At 36.4% G+C, this 16281-nt stretch overlaps 1 protein-coding gene and 1 non-coding gene across 4 annotated transcripts in view; one reads left to right on the top strand and one right to left on the bottom strand.

Moving 5' to 3' along the window:
- The window catches only part of ACSL5 (acyl-CoA synthetase long chain family member 5), a 53608-nt gene extending 50908 nt beyond the window's left edge, over positions 1 to 2700 (bottom strand). For all 3 annotated transcript variants that reach the window (XM_072622425.1, XM_072622460.1, XM_072622435.1), the window contains exon 1: positions 2612 to 2700. The gene's annotated coding sequence lies outside the window, so the exon portion shown is untranslated. The remainder of the gene's footprint in view (positions 1 to 2611) is intronic.
- Positions 2701 to 6599: 3899 nt separating this feature from the next.
- LOC140521802 (U6 spliceosomal RNA) lies at positions 6600 to 6704 on the top strand. The gene has a single exon (XR_011973093.1). It is a non-coding gene; the product is annotated as a U6 spliceosomal RNA (small nuclear RNA).
- The last annotated feature ends 9577 nt before the right edge of the window (positions 6705 to 16281 follow it).

Here is a 16281-nt window from a genome sequence, read left to right as displayed (position 1 = left end):
CCCCAGCTAAGCCTTTAACTCCTGCCTAAGAGATTTCCAACTGATTTGTTTCTGTGTTACCAACCCAAATGAGCCAGCCCGAGTTACCACCTTAAACAACGCCCTGCCACTATCCCTCACCCCGCCAAGCTGAACACACCTAAGGTTTTCAGTCAGAGTCACCTAGCATGACCAGTGTTTGAACAGAGGAGAAAGAGCCTAGAAAAAGCTGATCTTTGACCATACTACTAGGAGCCAGGGACAAAGGGCAGCATGCAGCATCCTGGGCTACACCTGCCTTTGGAGTCGAAGAAGCTCCTCTGATACTGACAGCTGCCCGTAGAGACAGCTTAAAGATTCCTGTGTTAGGACTGAATGGGTAAAAACCCACCTAGAAGCTAGTTTCTAAGGGGTCCCCACCTGATCTCCACCCTGCCCCTTACTAGAGCAGTTACGATTAGCCATCTTAAAGTGATCTCATTTGCATTTTTCAAATTGGGTTTACCTGGGAATGGGAAAGCTTGGGGAAGAATAATGGAAACTGCTTGGGGAAAAAGTGTTAACTTGCTCTTTAATATAATACAGCTCCTCTTTAGCCCTACTCCTACCTCAGAAATATTCAAGAATGCAAAACCATTTTTTCCCACAGATCTTAGTTTTTTCAAAACAGGTAGAGTTTATTATGGAATATTTAGCTCTTTTTTTTCTAACCCAGTTGTCCAGTTAGCTAGGGTTCATTCTTTAGTCCAGGGTTCTTAATGGACCTCCAAGTGGTCTATGGATAGATTTAAGGAGTGGAGGTTGTAAACTTAGATGGGAAAAAATGTCTTTATTTTTACTCACTTGCAACTGAAATTTATAATTTTTTTAAATTTTCATTTAAAAACTTCCATGATTCTAAGAAGGTATCTATACTCTTCACCAGACTCCCCAAGGGATCCATGACACACAAAAAAATTAAAGACCTATGCTTTAGACAGTGCCATACTATCCTCAAAGCAGATCTAACCAAGAAGGCTTTTGCTAAGTCCTCCACATGATGAGGTGATCTAAACCAGTCTTTCCCTCTCAGAAATAACTGATTGGAAAAAAGTGGGGAAGATCTAGCATAAGGAATAATTTAACTCAATCTAGGCATCATCTTTGGCATCTATCTACTCAACCCCAAATAGCTCTTTCTATAGAGCAGAAGCCAAGAGAGTGGACTATGAAACAATGTGTTAATCCAAACTGACATACCGATTATTTAGTGGTGTATTTTCTTGGCAATTGGTAAAATTTACTGTGGCATGATAGGAAAAAAAACACTAAACTGGAACTTGAGAGTCCAAAGTGTTCTCGTCTATATCCTTTTAAGCTATGTGACCCTAAACAAATATTCCCCTCCACCTCCATTACTCATCTCTAAAAATAAGGTTGGATCAAATTCTTAAAGGTTCCTTTCAGTTCTGATATTTTGTGATGCTAGAATCCTAGTGCTGGAATATCCTGCAATTTCATGCATTTAGCTCCTACTAAAGGATTAAGTGTTCTAATTTATAGGCCTACATTTTCTTAATAAGAAAAAAATTTAGAACCATAATATTATTTTTTTCTACGTTTAGTATTGATCAAATTCAGAAGAAAACCATGTCAGAGGACCACAATGTCGGACTCCTTCATGAAGGCTTCCACTTTTTCCAGCCAGATATCAGGAATTGAATTGAAAAGTGTCTCTGGTGTCTCTGAGTCCATCTTCCTTTTACAGGGGGAAAACGAAAGCTTTGGAGAGTTTTGTTTAAGCGTCTTGTCCGAGGTCACAAAGGTGGTAAGTGGCAGAGACAAGATTCAAACGCAGGTTCCCTGACTATAAATCCAGAAATTTCTCACGGAATGATGTTTGTGAGCGTTGGGATACATGGATTTCAGAATAGACTGGGAAATTCTAACACTTCTGAGAATTATACCCATCCTGTATCTTTTCATCCTCCTATCACCATCTCCCCTCACTCTTACCCCAAAAGGTAATTCTTAGACTCATACATAAAATGTCAGCACACTTTAGAATATTAGAATTAGAAAACATTTGAGAACCAGCATGGTATAGCAGTACGGTATAGTACAGTATAGTCTAGTTTAGTATAGTGTATAGTCTACTTTAGTCTAGTCTGGCATATGGTATAGTATAGTACAGTATATAGTGTAGTATAATATAGACTAGAGTAGAGTATATGGTATAGTGTAGTATAGTAAAGTATAGTAGTATAGGGTGATGGACTAACTCTAGATACGAATTTGTTGCCTAGAAATGTCACTTAACCTCACAACCCTTCAGCTCCTTCATCTGTAAAATAAAGCTAATACCTCCTGGGTTGTGCTACAAAAATGGGATTCAGTAGAAATACAGGTTAACTTCTTTTACAGAGTACCCTTCCCCAGAGGAAAAGTGACTCGTTCCCCCTCCTCAAAAAAAAAAAAATCCAAAATAGTTAGTGGCAGAGTCAGGACTAGAACTTAGATATCCTGACTTCTAGACTTCAGTCTCGGCAAACAGACACTAACCCTGAGGCTTTCTAACCCTGAGGAAAACAAATAGAGAAAAGGATATAGACACACATAGATAAACTAGGAGGGAGATTTTATTGCAACTTACCTTGAAGGAATACTTCCTTGCTGAGTTCAGGAAATATACCCCCAGAAAGCTTGCTGTACAGTTCTAAACAATACAGTCAAGACTAGCTGTCTTTGACACAACTGTACCTGGAGCCCACTCACATTGCCCTAAGAGTGGCCAACGAGGCACCTCAGTAATCTTTGTACCTGATTGCAACAGGTTCAAAGGTAGAAATTACCTGTTCAAATAGCAATGGTACACTTCAGTGAGGGAGAATTACAAAATTTGGCAAAAGGACAAAAAGGAGATTGTTATGCAATTACTTTCCAAAATATTTTTTTAAAGGGTTGTGGCCCTGAAAGCTAATATCCAACAGAAGAAAGCTTTTTTAAAGATGAGCGATGCCTTAGAGTATATTTTTAAATTTCTTTCACTGTAATCCTTAAGGTTTGATAAGCATAAATGCACTGTGAGGAAGAGGAAGCATCCTTTTTAAATTGGAAAAAGCACAAAATGAGAGAGTCTATAAGGTAATGGAGAAAAAATGGCAAATGAGAGCCTTAAGAGTTGAATTTGAGTTCTGATCCTTCTCTTAGCAGCAGGCCCTTAAACAAATCAGTCGTTGCACCTCTGGGACCCCAGCTTTCTTTCTCTAAAATGGATAAAATAGTTTGCAATGCCTTAACCAGTTGTTAGGGGGGAAAATACTTTGGGAATTGTAGAATGCTAAATAAATGAGAGCTGATTGAATTATTATGACAAAGCTAAATCACAGATTTAGAGGTGAAAGGTGTTATTGCTAACAGATGGGGAAACAGACCCAGAGAAGTTAAGTAACTTGCCCTGGAATATGTAGCTAGTGATTTTGAAAGCAGAATCTGAATCCAGATTTTGACTGTTAAGCATTCTATCCACTACTGCTGCAATTAATCTGACCATGAGTTAAAAAAAAGATATGTTTTTCATTCTTGTTAAACCTTTGGGACAACTGTAATATCCTTCCACCCCCTTGCCCCTTATAACAAAGCATAATTAAAGCTAACCAAACTATGCCAGACTGTTCCTCTAACATATAAATTAAAGATAAACGTGTGGCTTATATATTAGTGTCACTCTTCTAAAATGAAGCTATGGCCATCAGTGTGAGAAAGTGACTTAGCTGCAGAATCCTAATTCCCCTTCCCCTACCACCGTCATTTTATAAATGTGGAAATTGAGGCCAAAAGAAGGAGTGTAATTTTCCCAGCTCCCATTCCCATGCTCTGTACAAAGTGTCCCCCACCCAGCTGACATCTTCATTTCCACTTTTTAGAATTTCTTTTGTTGTTTCATCATTTCTGTCATGTCTAATTCTATCACCTCATTTAGAGATTTCTTGGCAAAGATGCTAGAATGGTTTGCTATTTCCTTCTCCAGTTCTGAGACAGACTGAGATAGATAGGGTTAAGTTCAGGGTCACACAGCTAGTAAGTGTCTGAAGCCAGATTTGAATTCAAGTTTGGTTTTTTTTAAATTTTATTCCAGGCCCAGAGCTCTATCCACTGTACTACTTAGCTGCCCTTAGACTCAATAGTTTCCATCAAAATTCATTTCAAAGACAACCTTTTAATAGAGACTTCTCATTCTGATCCTTCCACCTTCCCATTACCTCACTCCTATGCCTTTCTGTTATACTACAAGATAAAAACCTTCACCTCTGTAGATAAATATCACATAGAGAAAAGAGAATTTCATCCATAGTAGGGGCCTCTAGATGACCCTGCTGAGTCTAACAGCCATATTCTGCTGCTAGATATAGAGGATTCTGTTTCAGTGTATAACCTAGCCAGGCTCTATGGACTTACAAGGAACTTGATCAGCTTAATTGCTGCAGGGTCATTGTTACACTACCAGCATAGACTGAACAGTGTACTGATTATCTCCCCCATTTTTTAAAGCATCTAGCTCTTGTAAGCAAGCAAGGAACAAGAATTTACTAAGTACTTACTATGTGCCAAGCCCTGGGAATACAAATATTAAAAGTGGGGCAGTTCCTGGCCTCCAGGAGCTCACTTTCTGATGGGGAAAGACAATGCATAAAAGAAAGCTAAAAGGAGGAAAGGTGAGGGAGGAAGGTGTAAGTACTTGATATTGGGGGTGGGGACATGATAGAGAAAGTTCAGAGAGTCATGAGTAAAGGAATGAAGATATGGGTGGACAACACAGCACAGTTTCTGGCACATAGTTGGCATTTCATATTTATTGATTAATTGGACATCGTCCTTAAAATGGAGGTGCTGGGGAGAAATCAGCTCTTTAGAAGGAGAGGTCACAGAGGTAAAAGGAATTTTTGTTTTAGAATCCAATCTCATTTTCCAAAGAAATTTTTATCTGTACCTGAGGAATGTCACAATAATCTCTATAGGACAATCATTGCTATCATTAAAGTCTTCAAGTTGGAAGGCTATCTAATGTAATTTTCTCATTTTACATAAGAGGAAACAGACCCAGAGGGGCTGTGATTTGTCTGTCCAAAGTCACAGAACTACTTGATGACAGAGTCAGGGCAAGAGTCAGTCAATTCTAACTATGCTATAGAGCCTAAGAGTTTTTATTCACTTCTGGCAAAAGTCTTAAAGTTGTGAAGGGCAGAAGTTTAGGATGGCATAGACCAGAGATTCATGAACTACATATTTTAATAAATGTTTTTCAATGTAATTGATTTATTTTGTAATCCTATTTACTTCATACATGCAAAAATATTTTCAAGAGTCCATAGGCTTCACCAGACTGCCAAGAGAGTCCATGTCAGTCAGTGGGTCAGTTAGTAAACATTCATTAAGCACCTATAACCTGCCAGGCATTGAACTAAGTACTGGGGACAGAAAGGCAAAGGACAGCCCTTGCTCTCAGGGAGTTTAATTGAGAAAACAATATGAAAACAATTAAGTACAATCTATGTAGAGGGTAAAATGGAGATAGTCAACGGAGGGAAGGTTTTCAAATTATGGCGATAACCCCAAAATGGTTAAGAACCCCTGGTGTGCTAGGCTTAAAATCAGGAGATCTGGGTTCAGGTCCTGAATTGCCTGATGTCATTTAATTTCTTAAATTCTCTAAATCCCAGTTTTCTTAGTCTGTCCAGTGAAGACAATACTTGCATTGCCACCTTTGTCCTAAACCTTGAAGGAATAGGCATTTTCTAATAGGTGTCAACTAAGTATTTATTGGGCAATTTATACATTTGCCATATGTTTGTGTTGAAATTCCTAGAAAGGTGTTCTTGTTTTTCCTACTCAATCTAGCCACTTAGATCACATTGAACTCAGTGTTAGGAACATTCATGTCATATCCTGCAATATCCTGGTTGGAGATAATGATATCTTATTGACCCAGAGTCTAGGTTAAGCTGCCTAGAGTCATACTAACTCTTTAAAGTTCTTCAATATAGCCCTAGTTTATGAAACAGAAAACATTTCTAGGAAGTCACTTAGGCCCTGGAGCAGAATACTCAGTTGGATTTTATTAAATGCCAAATTTAGCAAAAAAAAAAAAATTCCTACAAGCCATAAAATAGAATTGCACATGAATCTGTTCCTTGTGACTGCAGTGGAAGGGGTCCGGAGTACTGTTATAAACTGTTCTCACCTAGAAAGATACATCCACAGTGTGGGACTCAGAAGTATCACAAGGTCTCCAGGGAAACTGAAAGAAAGGGAAAGATTGAAGGCAGTACTCTGTATATGATACAATGTGTACCTGTTCACTGTTTCCTCACTGAATCTTTGCCTCATAATAACTGCAGGAGATCTTCCCCATGCAGTCATTTTGCAGATGTTATAGCTACCAATTATAAGATGCTATACAGATGTGAGCTGCTAACACTTCTCATATCAACATGACGCAGGAAGCATAAGCATTATCCTGCTTTTGTTCTCTTCCACATAGTTTTAAAAAATGCTTCAATTACTCTATTATCGACTCCCTTCTAGTTTCCAAATCTATCTCCACTGGGGGAAAAACACCCTTGTAACAAAAATGCATAGTAGTACTCACTTTAGCAGCATATAAACTAAAATTAGGAATCTAGAGAAGACTAGCATGGCCTCTGCACAAAGACAACATACAAATACATGAAGTCTTCAACATTTTCATACATATAGATAATATATATTTTATTATATATTATAAATATCTAGCTTTATCTACCTCTCTCTATTTATATCTCTATCTATATATCTATTTTTTTCTCAATTAACAATCATTTATTATGCAATTATGTTCAAGTCCAGAGGTTCTTAAACTTTTTGTGTCATGGACACAATTTTTTAAAATGTATAAAATATGTTAGAAAAGAAACAAATTATATTGAAATATAGTTATCAAAACACAAAAAATGTTTACAAACCCCAAGTTAAGAACCCTGGTTCTAAGTTACAAAAACCAAAATTTATAGTCCTTGCTCTCAAAGAACTTACAATTTATTTTGGAGAAAACAACATGCAGGTATATACAAAACAGTTGATTTTGAGAAAAAACAGGGAGCTAGGAGTAGAAAGTATAAGAAGTTTTCATGTGGAAGGTGACATCTGAGCTAAATCTTAAAGGAAATAAGGATTTCTAAGAGCAAAGGAAAGGAAGGAGTGCATTCCAGGCAAGAGGGACATAGAAACAGCATGTAGAAGATGACATATGAGGTACAGCTGACATGAAGGAGAGTAAAGTATAATAAGGTTGGAAAGGTATGTTGGGACCAGGCTGTGAATGACTTTCAAGACCAACAGAAAAAAGTTTATATTTGAGCCTGAAGGCAGCCCAGAGCCTGGAATTTACTGAGCAGAGTAACATTGTCAGTAACTTGGATAGCTGTATGGAATAGCTGTATGGTGATAGAAGGCTCCACCAGTACAAAAATACATCCTCTCCTCATTAGAGATTTATTTGGAATAAGAGAGAAGAGAAAAAGCAGGAGGTAGGTAGTAAAGGCAAAGGAAGAAAATTTCAATTTCATAATTCTGTCTTGGTTCTTGCTAGGAACTAATGTATTACTGAAAATCCTTTCCAGGTTAGGAAAACCTATGTGTCACCTTAGTAGCACAGACTCTTATGATCCATTCACTTCTCCCTTACTCCCCAGGAGACCGTGAATACAGAAGAGCCACAGGTCAGCTGGCCAACCCTCATAGGAGGATCATATGCCTACCTCCTTTTAAAATTTTAATTTTTTTTTATCTTTGGATTCCCCTTGGGACTCTCTTAAACCTATTCACCAGAATATCAGGGCCTCCTGTACAAGATATATATTTAAATAAACATTTACAATTAATATATTAAAGAAACTTGTGGGTCAACCTCAGTTACCATTGGCATGAAGTTTTTATGGGACCCTAATGTTGCCATGTAATCTTCAGCAGAAAAATAGTGTTCAGAGTCTGTATTTTTTAAAGGTCCATAAGATGATGTGTTGCAAGGAATAATACAGGGCCAAAAAAAAGTACAAGCAATGATTGAAAAGGAACCAGGCTTTGGTTGCTTCCAGCTGCTGTAAGGTAACAAAACTGATTAAAGCACTGATAAATCTATTTTCAGAAATGTACTTGAAGGGAGAGAGATGTGATTTCTCCTCTCTCTTTGTTAGGACAGAGCTGGAGCATCCTTTCATTCAATTATCCTTTCTTTACAGAGAAATACAAATCTAAACCACGTTAAGTTCCAACAAACATCCAGCAAATTGGCAAAGATGACTAAAAATGGGAATAATCAATATTGGAGAGGTTGTGTACATTGTTGGTGAAACTGCAAATCACTACAACTATTCTGGAAAGTGATCTGGAATTATACAAATAAAGTGGCTAAAATTTCCATATCCCAGAGTTTCTATTAGTAGGCCTAAAAGTGTTTCTTTTTTTTCTTAATAATATTTTTTCAATTACATGTAAAGATATTTTTCAATGTTCCCTTTTATAAGATTTTGAGTTCTAAATTTTCTCCCCCTCTCCCATCCCCAAGATGGCAAGCAATCTGATATAAGTTATACATATACAATCATATTAAACATATTTCCACGTTAATAATGTTGTGAAAGAAGAATCAGAACAAAAGAGAGGAAAAATGAAAAAAGAAAAAAAAGAAAAACTAGGATGCTTCAATCTGCATTCAGATTCCACAGTTTTTTCTCTGAATGTTGGATAGCTTATTCCATCTTGATTCCCCAAAAGTGCTTTTTAATACAGGACACTAGCTCCTTTTCTTCCTGCCTTTGCATAGGCTTTCTACCATGACTGGATGCATTTCTGGTTCTCAGAATTCTGATCTTAGTTTCAGTCAAAGCTTGGTTCAAGTACTGTCTTCTACATGAGGCCTTTCCTGCCACTGCAGTGATGATAGTGCTTCTCCCTGAAGTTACTATATTTCCATGTTCTTTAACTTGAAAAAATATAAGCTCCTTGAGGACAAGGAAAGAAAGTTTTTATTTTTATATTTTTATTTTTTTTATTTTCGTTACACATAATAGGCACTTAGTAAAGGATTGTTGCTTGATTTATGGCTTTTTCCTGTGCGCTAGTACCATGAGCTCCTGATCCATGTATTAGAATGGTAAGCATCTTTTAAGGGATCAATAAAGATTCTCACATTTTCATTTTCATTGACTTCATTGCCAAGAGATATCAAAGGCAAATTTTCCTTTCTAATCAAATCTGTGCTCAGAAGAAGGTACATAGCACATCCTATATACCCAAATGTGAATTTACCCAGGTTTCTAAACATTTCAGTATTGCAACGTTCAGTTAGCACCAGCGTTTAGGGATGGGGGAGAAGCACGCCAAAAGAATTAGAAATGGAATAAAAAAAACCCCAGCATGCTAGGGGTCAATATCTATTTTCAAGAGTAGTTATAGTCAATGTCATATGGAAGCATGAAGCCAAATCTTAAAGTATTAGCCAATGGGAACATCCAGAAAAGACTTGAAATGCAGATTTCCATCACTTTATTTCTGACTGCTTATATCTGTGCAATAATGCTTCATAAGAAAGTACAGAAAGGACCTAATGACTTTAAAAGTGTTGACTTTAAAAGTGTTCTGTTGAGTCTCCTACACGCTTGCCAAAAGCTAAGGTGCTTCAGGCTCTTGTATAATTCTGAGCAGAGGCATCCTTGAGTTTTAAATCATTCAACAAACTGGAAAATGCAGCATAATACTGAGGTGGAAAAAGTCTGTGTGTTTTTTAGTAAAATTTTTAAGTTAAAGTTAAAAAAATTAAAAAGTTAAAAATTTTAAAATTAAAAAGAAGTATGTGAGGGGAGTAGAGAAGCGAAGAGATTAAAAGTTATTCTTTGAATCCTTAGTGATTTTCATAATTGGATCCAAACTGAGTGGAATTAGTGGCCACAAATTGTGTCTGCATTGACCTTTCATCTCTGCCATGTGGAAAGTCTTGCTGAAGTTTAGCCCTTCACCTATGCACACAAGAAATGGGATTAGGCTCCTTGTGCCCTCTTGTACTGGGCTGTAATTGGAATTAGGCCCCATCTTTCTTTCTTCCATTAATGAAGCTGATAAAGGGCCAATGTGAGAATTCACTAGGTTAATGAAACTCCAGCTGAACTTTGAAGGACCAAAGTTCCAATGCCAACATCTTTGAAGATCTAGAAGTTAGCGTTCTCCCAGGAAATATGAAGCCAATAGGATAGATTGCAAATTAAACTGAGATAACTACCTAAGCTGCCCTTCTCCTTCCTTAGGAAAGGGAAGGAGAAGGAAATAAACATTTACGTAGCACCTACTATATACCAGGCACTGTTCTAAGTGTTTTTATAAATATTACCTCATTGATCCTCACAATAATTCTTAAAGGTGAATGCTATTACTCTCACCATTTTTCAGGTGAGGACTCATAGCAAGTTCCTGTTGTGGAGCAAAGCTCTCTAGATCAACCTTATCAGTTGTCCATCTCGTTTGGGACAAGCTGTCTATACTGGAACTATGACACATCCTTTTAAAAGATTCTATGTTCCCGTTGCTTATGGAGGGTCTAGATGTGCCTTTAGTTTATTACAGCTAGATATAAGGATTCATTTCCTTAGCACAAAGCTGAAGTGCCACCTCTTTGACAGTGACTACTCTTTAGGAATCCCTTCACAGCTGGACTCTGATGTGTCTACTTCACTGACCACTTAATTGGCCATAATCCAACTTTGTTTTATGCAGGAAGGAAGCCTGGCCCAAGCACAACCATGTGTTTTGACAAGAGCTATTGGTTGCACAGATTGCAAATAAAACAGAGCAAGCTTGGTTTTCTGGGGCCTTTGAAAACTTACTCCTTTATCAGCAGGTGTCTCCAAAGAGTACTTTGTGAAATCTTAGATGAAGGGTGTAAAGGTTCTTGGGAATGTTTCCAAATTTTAACCTCTTTGGAGATGCCACAGCCATGAATAACCCTATAATAAATGCCATGGTAATCACATGAGGTTTGAGGGTGTATGACAAGGTTAAATGTTGCTTTAAAGAAATGGGCAAATGTGAGACAGAACTCATTGAGAAAGTAAATTTAGAGATGCTTTTCCTCCAAGGCCTATAATTTCTAGTAAAAATCCAGTGGAGACTCACTAAACTGTAATCATTCAGGTGCGCCTTGAGACCATGCAATCTTTCTCACCTGTGATTATGAAAACAGAAATATGTTCTTGCAGGTCACATGGGGCAAACATATGGATCTTTGTGTAAAAAAAAAAAAAAAAGGAGTTTTTGCTTTCTTCCTGTAAATGTATCTTTGTCCAGAGCACAGTTGGGGTGGAGGTCTTAAATTGTTAAAGACACTTGATTGTTCATATCCCAAAACCAGAGAGTCAAGCTTCCAGAAAGCAACGTTAGAAGCATGATGTTGGAATCAAATTCCAGGGCTCTTCCTGCTCACTGAGAACCTTCGTTTAGTTGAAATACTTTTCCACCTTTTCTATTTTGATAGTGTTTGGGATTTACAAAATCTTTGTATCTATTTTCTCATTTTCTCTTCAGCTCTTTGAGTAGTATAAAAATTAACCTTCCCATTTTTCAGATGAGGAGATTGAGACTCTGAGAAATGAAATGGATTCCTGTGTGGGCTATTATATTGGGTAAAGTGAGAGCAGGTGTCATAAAATGGAATCGCCTGTAGATTTGAAGAGAGAGAACTGACTTTTACATCCCGGCTTTGTTTCTTACTATCTGTTATGATCTCTTGCAAGGCATTTTCCTTCCCTCTGGGCTAAAGCTTCCTGATTTGATGACCTCTAAAGGTGCCTTTGGCTCTCAAATCCTCTGATCAGCGTGGAATTAAAGCTATTCTCCTCGCTTTTATTTAAGAGAAAAAACTTGAGTGTTTCAGATCTCTTCAGTAAAAGAAGTCAGGAGAAAGGGCATTCTCTTTAATACTAAGGATTGTATCCAGGAGAGGGAAGTTCTAGGCCAGGAGTGCAGAATCTGTAGCCATGAGGCCCCATGTGGCCTTCTAGGTCCTTGAGTGCAGCCTTCTGACTGAGTACAAGTTTTACAAAATAAATCCTTTTATTAAGGAGATTTGTTCTGTGAAATTTGGATTCAGTGAAAGTCAAAGACCCTCCTTTTGAATCTCTCTTGAGGAGCATTGTTTCATCACTGATAGAATGTTGAACTGGGGAGACTAGAATCACTAGGTTCAAATTCTCTGAAAAAAACCTCTGATACTTATTAACCATGAGACTGTAGACAAGTCACGATTTCTGAGGCCCAATTTTTTTCACCTGTAAAATATAGATACCACAGGTAGTGCCTGCCTTTCAGAGTTGTTAAGGCACAAATGCAGGATTGCATTTTGTGAACTTTAGAGCGTCATATGAATGTCAGTCATTCACAAAGCAATCCACTCCACTGGTGGGCAGCTTTACTTTTAAAAAAATCAATGTGGAAGAAACTGGGGGAAATTATGGTGATATATAAAAAAGACATTCACAGATCTATTTAAAAAATTTAATGTGGAAGAACTTCTCAGCAAACATTTATGCTGCACATAGCAGATAGTAAATATTTTGCTAGACACCAGAGTACGTAAAGTTTGGAAAATATTCAGTATACAATATTAACATTAATAATAGAATTTAGATAGTGTTTTAAAGTTTGCAATGTAATTTTCAAATATTATTTCTGATGTATGGGAAACAAGAAGTAAGCCAGTTTGGCTGCAATATAGAATGCCTAAAGAAAAATAGCCTGAAAATGTTTTAAGTATGGGTTGAGATTAGCCTGTATACTTGTTGTCTGAGGGGCAGTCTAGGCCAGTCCTGTGAAGGGGCTGATTTTTCATTTTCTAACCCCACTGACCAGCATAATTCATGAAGGGTGTAACAAATGTGGGGGCAGCCCCCAAAATGATAACGTCAGATCTTTTGGAAGTTAGAGATATCATACAGACACGCAGAGAGACATACACACACACACACACACACACACACACACACACACACACACACACACACACACACACACACACCCCTTTTACCCTTTGTACTTTCCTATAAACATATTTTACTACAATCATCTGATAAGACAGATGTTGCATTTTTACTCCCCTGTTATCAGAGAAGTTAAGAATATAAGATAAGACTGGTGAGTCATCTGATGACTTAAAGTTCATATTTTTATGTCAGCAACATATGTCTTCAGAGACTCTACGCTTAAAGTCAATATTGCTTAAGTACCAACCTGCCTACCAGTAGGAAGGGTTAGGGTCTGGTCCTATAGTGAACTGTATAAAAAAATTTTTATACCTCCCCCACATACTAAGAAGATAACCAGGATCATAATAGTGAACTAACAAATAGCAGTTTACATAAATTCTCATTAGATCTTATCGTTACAAAATTCTTGTGAGATAAGTACTATTATCCCTATTTTATATGTGAGGAAACTGAGACCTAGAGATTATATGATTTGCTCAGTGCTACACAGCTAACAAATACTATCTAAAGCAGGTTTCAGTTTCAGGTCTCCATGATAACAAGTACAACCCTCTATCCACTGAACTACCAATTGCACATATATTTTTAGCTAACTGAAAATAGTGGTCCCTGAAATTTGAGGTGCTGGAAATTAATGGCCCTTAGGAAATTTGAAATAATGAATGTTACCATTACTGATTATAAATTCAGACATGATTTGATCAAAATTGTCCTGAAAGTGAATCATAATGTGGTCTCATTCACAGTGAGATATGTTCTATTAGGATAATTACTATAAATCAGAATTTAATGCAAAATACATTTGCTATTTGGCATTAAGATAATATGATGGGATCAGGAAAACCTGAGTTCAAATCAAGTTACTTCATCTCTGTATATGTCAGTTTCCTAATTTGTAAAGGGGATAAAAATAACACTCATTTCCCAGGGTTGTTTTAAAGATCAAACAGCATAATAATTTCAAAGTGCCTAGTACCTGGAACAAAGTAAGCACTATATACTTGCTAACAAGTACTATAGAATACTTGTTAATACTCTCTACTGGTCTTGAATACAATCAGTATAGAATGCCAAAATGATAAAAATGAATGATTCTCTATGTAAGAAAATTTGGAAAGAGATTTAACTAATTGATGTCATCTGACAGGTAATAAGTTTTGTTTCATATTTTAAATACATGATATTGTACATGTTATTGTGTTCCTAAATTTTTTTCTTATAGTGTAAAATTTGGGAAACCATTGTATCAGAAATGTTGTTAGAAAAGTAACTTCTTTTTTAATCTAGATATTGTTAAATTATGAATTGAGCTATTAAAAGAATACAGTCAAAAATGTTTGGAAACTGTTAATTATTTAATGGATATGTTTTGTCCTAAAATGGATGAATAATTATTTGACTATCACTTATGAAAATTATGAAATTGTATCTGTTAAAAATAGTATTATTGAATTTACTTACATCTTTGAGCCAATTTAGTCCCAATAGACTTTACATTCAAAGATTTTAATTTTGTCTTAGGGGTTAATAGGCAATACAGATTTGAGGCTTACAGTAGCCAGAATTTTTCTGGGGTCTTGAGTCAACTATCATATATTCCCTGTACGTATGAAACTTCAGAATGTGGTTATTCTTAGTTTATTTTTTCGTAATTTGTAAAGGATAGATAAAATGTACTTATACTTATTAATTGGTAGCTATTATTAAAACATGAGAAAAATAATGGTAACTTAGACCTAAGCTGTAATTAGTGAAATTTTGCTATTTGAGGTAAAGTCTCTCAGACTGTAATTTAAAATTGTTTTAAGTTTTGCTTTCAGGTGTGATTGTTTGAATTGTCATGAACCCAATACTCTACCATTCAGAGGGAGTTCCATGTGCTGGCCAAAGGGAGTGTGGTCCAAGAACTGCTACAGGTGTCTGTCCCTTGGAAAAATTGAGGGGAATGACCTTGCATAGGCAAAGATAGTATTCTCTTGACTCAGCTTCCCATTGTGCTATTTCCATTCTGAACAGGTTAATTCTGTCTGGCTATGATACCCTGTGAATAATGTGAAACTCTGGGCGTGATTGAATATTCACTATGACTCTTACCTGGAACCAAACAGAGCTAAAGGAGTTTCTACCCTGTTATAATTTATGTCAGGTCAGTTTGTACACTTGAAGGAAATAGTCTTGATAGTGTCATAACTATGTCTCTCCTTTGTCCTTCCGTAGCAAGTTTCTATAAACAAGGTAGGTGAACAGTAGAAATTTTTGTCATTACAATATTAAATCTATTAATAGATTAATATTAAAGCATTTGAGTTACTATAATGGTACTCAGGTATGAAAGCTCTTATTTTTAATCTGTATTTGTGGTTATCCTATGTGACTAAATGAGTTCTTAGGCTTGCCATCCTTTTGCTTACAGTTATATATTCATATGTAAGATTAGGACCTTAAAGTATCTCATTCTTTCAAGATGATATGAGAATTTCATATACATACATATCTATAGTTATATTCATATGCATATGTCTGCATGTGCACACATCCTCAAAAATGGGGGAAAGACAAAGATGTAAACATTTAAAAAAATTTAATGCAGTAGTAAACTTTGAGAAAGCAAAAAGATTAGACTGTTAGAGATCTAAAAACTAGGATGTACATATGAGTGGCTTCCAGATATCCTTACTGGAATATATAGGCTTGGAGTATATTCTAGTAAGAAGTTCTCAACATTTGGTTAAGGGTTTTACATATAAAATTACATTCATAATTGTAAATAATTTTAAATTATGTCCCTTTTACTATTTTGAAGTTCCTGTCTGATGATATTAAGAGACAGAAGGGCTCATTTTATGTCAGATTTTTGTGAATTTTGGAAGATTCTTCTTTTAGCCTCTTGATGGCATTGCACGTAGCACAAATAGAGCAAGTGGTCTCTGAAGTATCAGGTGAATTATGGGTTCCTAATTAGTAGTTCTTTATATAGCTCTGTTGTTAATAGGATTAGATCCATAAAATTTAAGTTCGTTTTCATCACATGAACTAGTTACTGGAAAAGCAAATTTAGGAAGTTGTACTAAATTACATTGAGTCTTGTTTCTCGCAGATTGTAGCAGAATTACCTAGGAATCTCTGCAAGTGACTTGGAACTAGAGAAGTAGATCTACTTCCTTAGGAGAAGCTCCCTTCTGAGCTGCCTCGAAAACAGGCTTGTTCTAGAATGTTCAAGAGATGTTTCCAGGGACTAAACTACTACACGGGACAC

This window comes from Notamacropus eugenii, chromosome 1, assembly GCF_028372415.1.
Source record: "Notamacropus eugenii isolate mMacEug1 chromosome 1, mMacEug1.pri_v2, whole genome shotgun sequence".
In the NCBI taxonomy this organism is placed as follows: Eukaryota; Metazoa; Chordata; class Mammalia; order Diprotodontia; family Macropodidae; genus Notamacropus; species Notamacropus eugenii.
The sequence above is the reverse complement of the archived record's forward strand: the minus strand, read 5'-3'. Positions and strand labels throughout refer to the sequence as shown.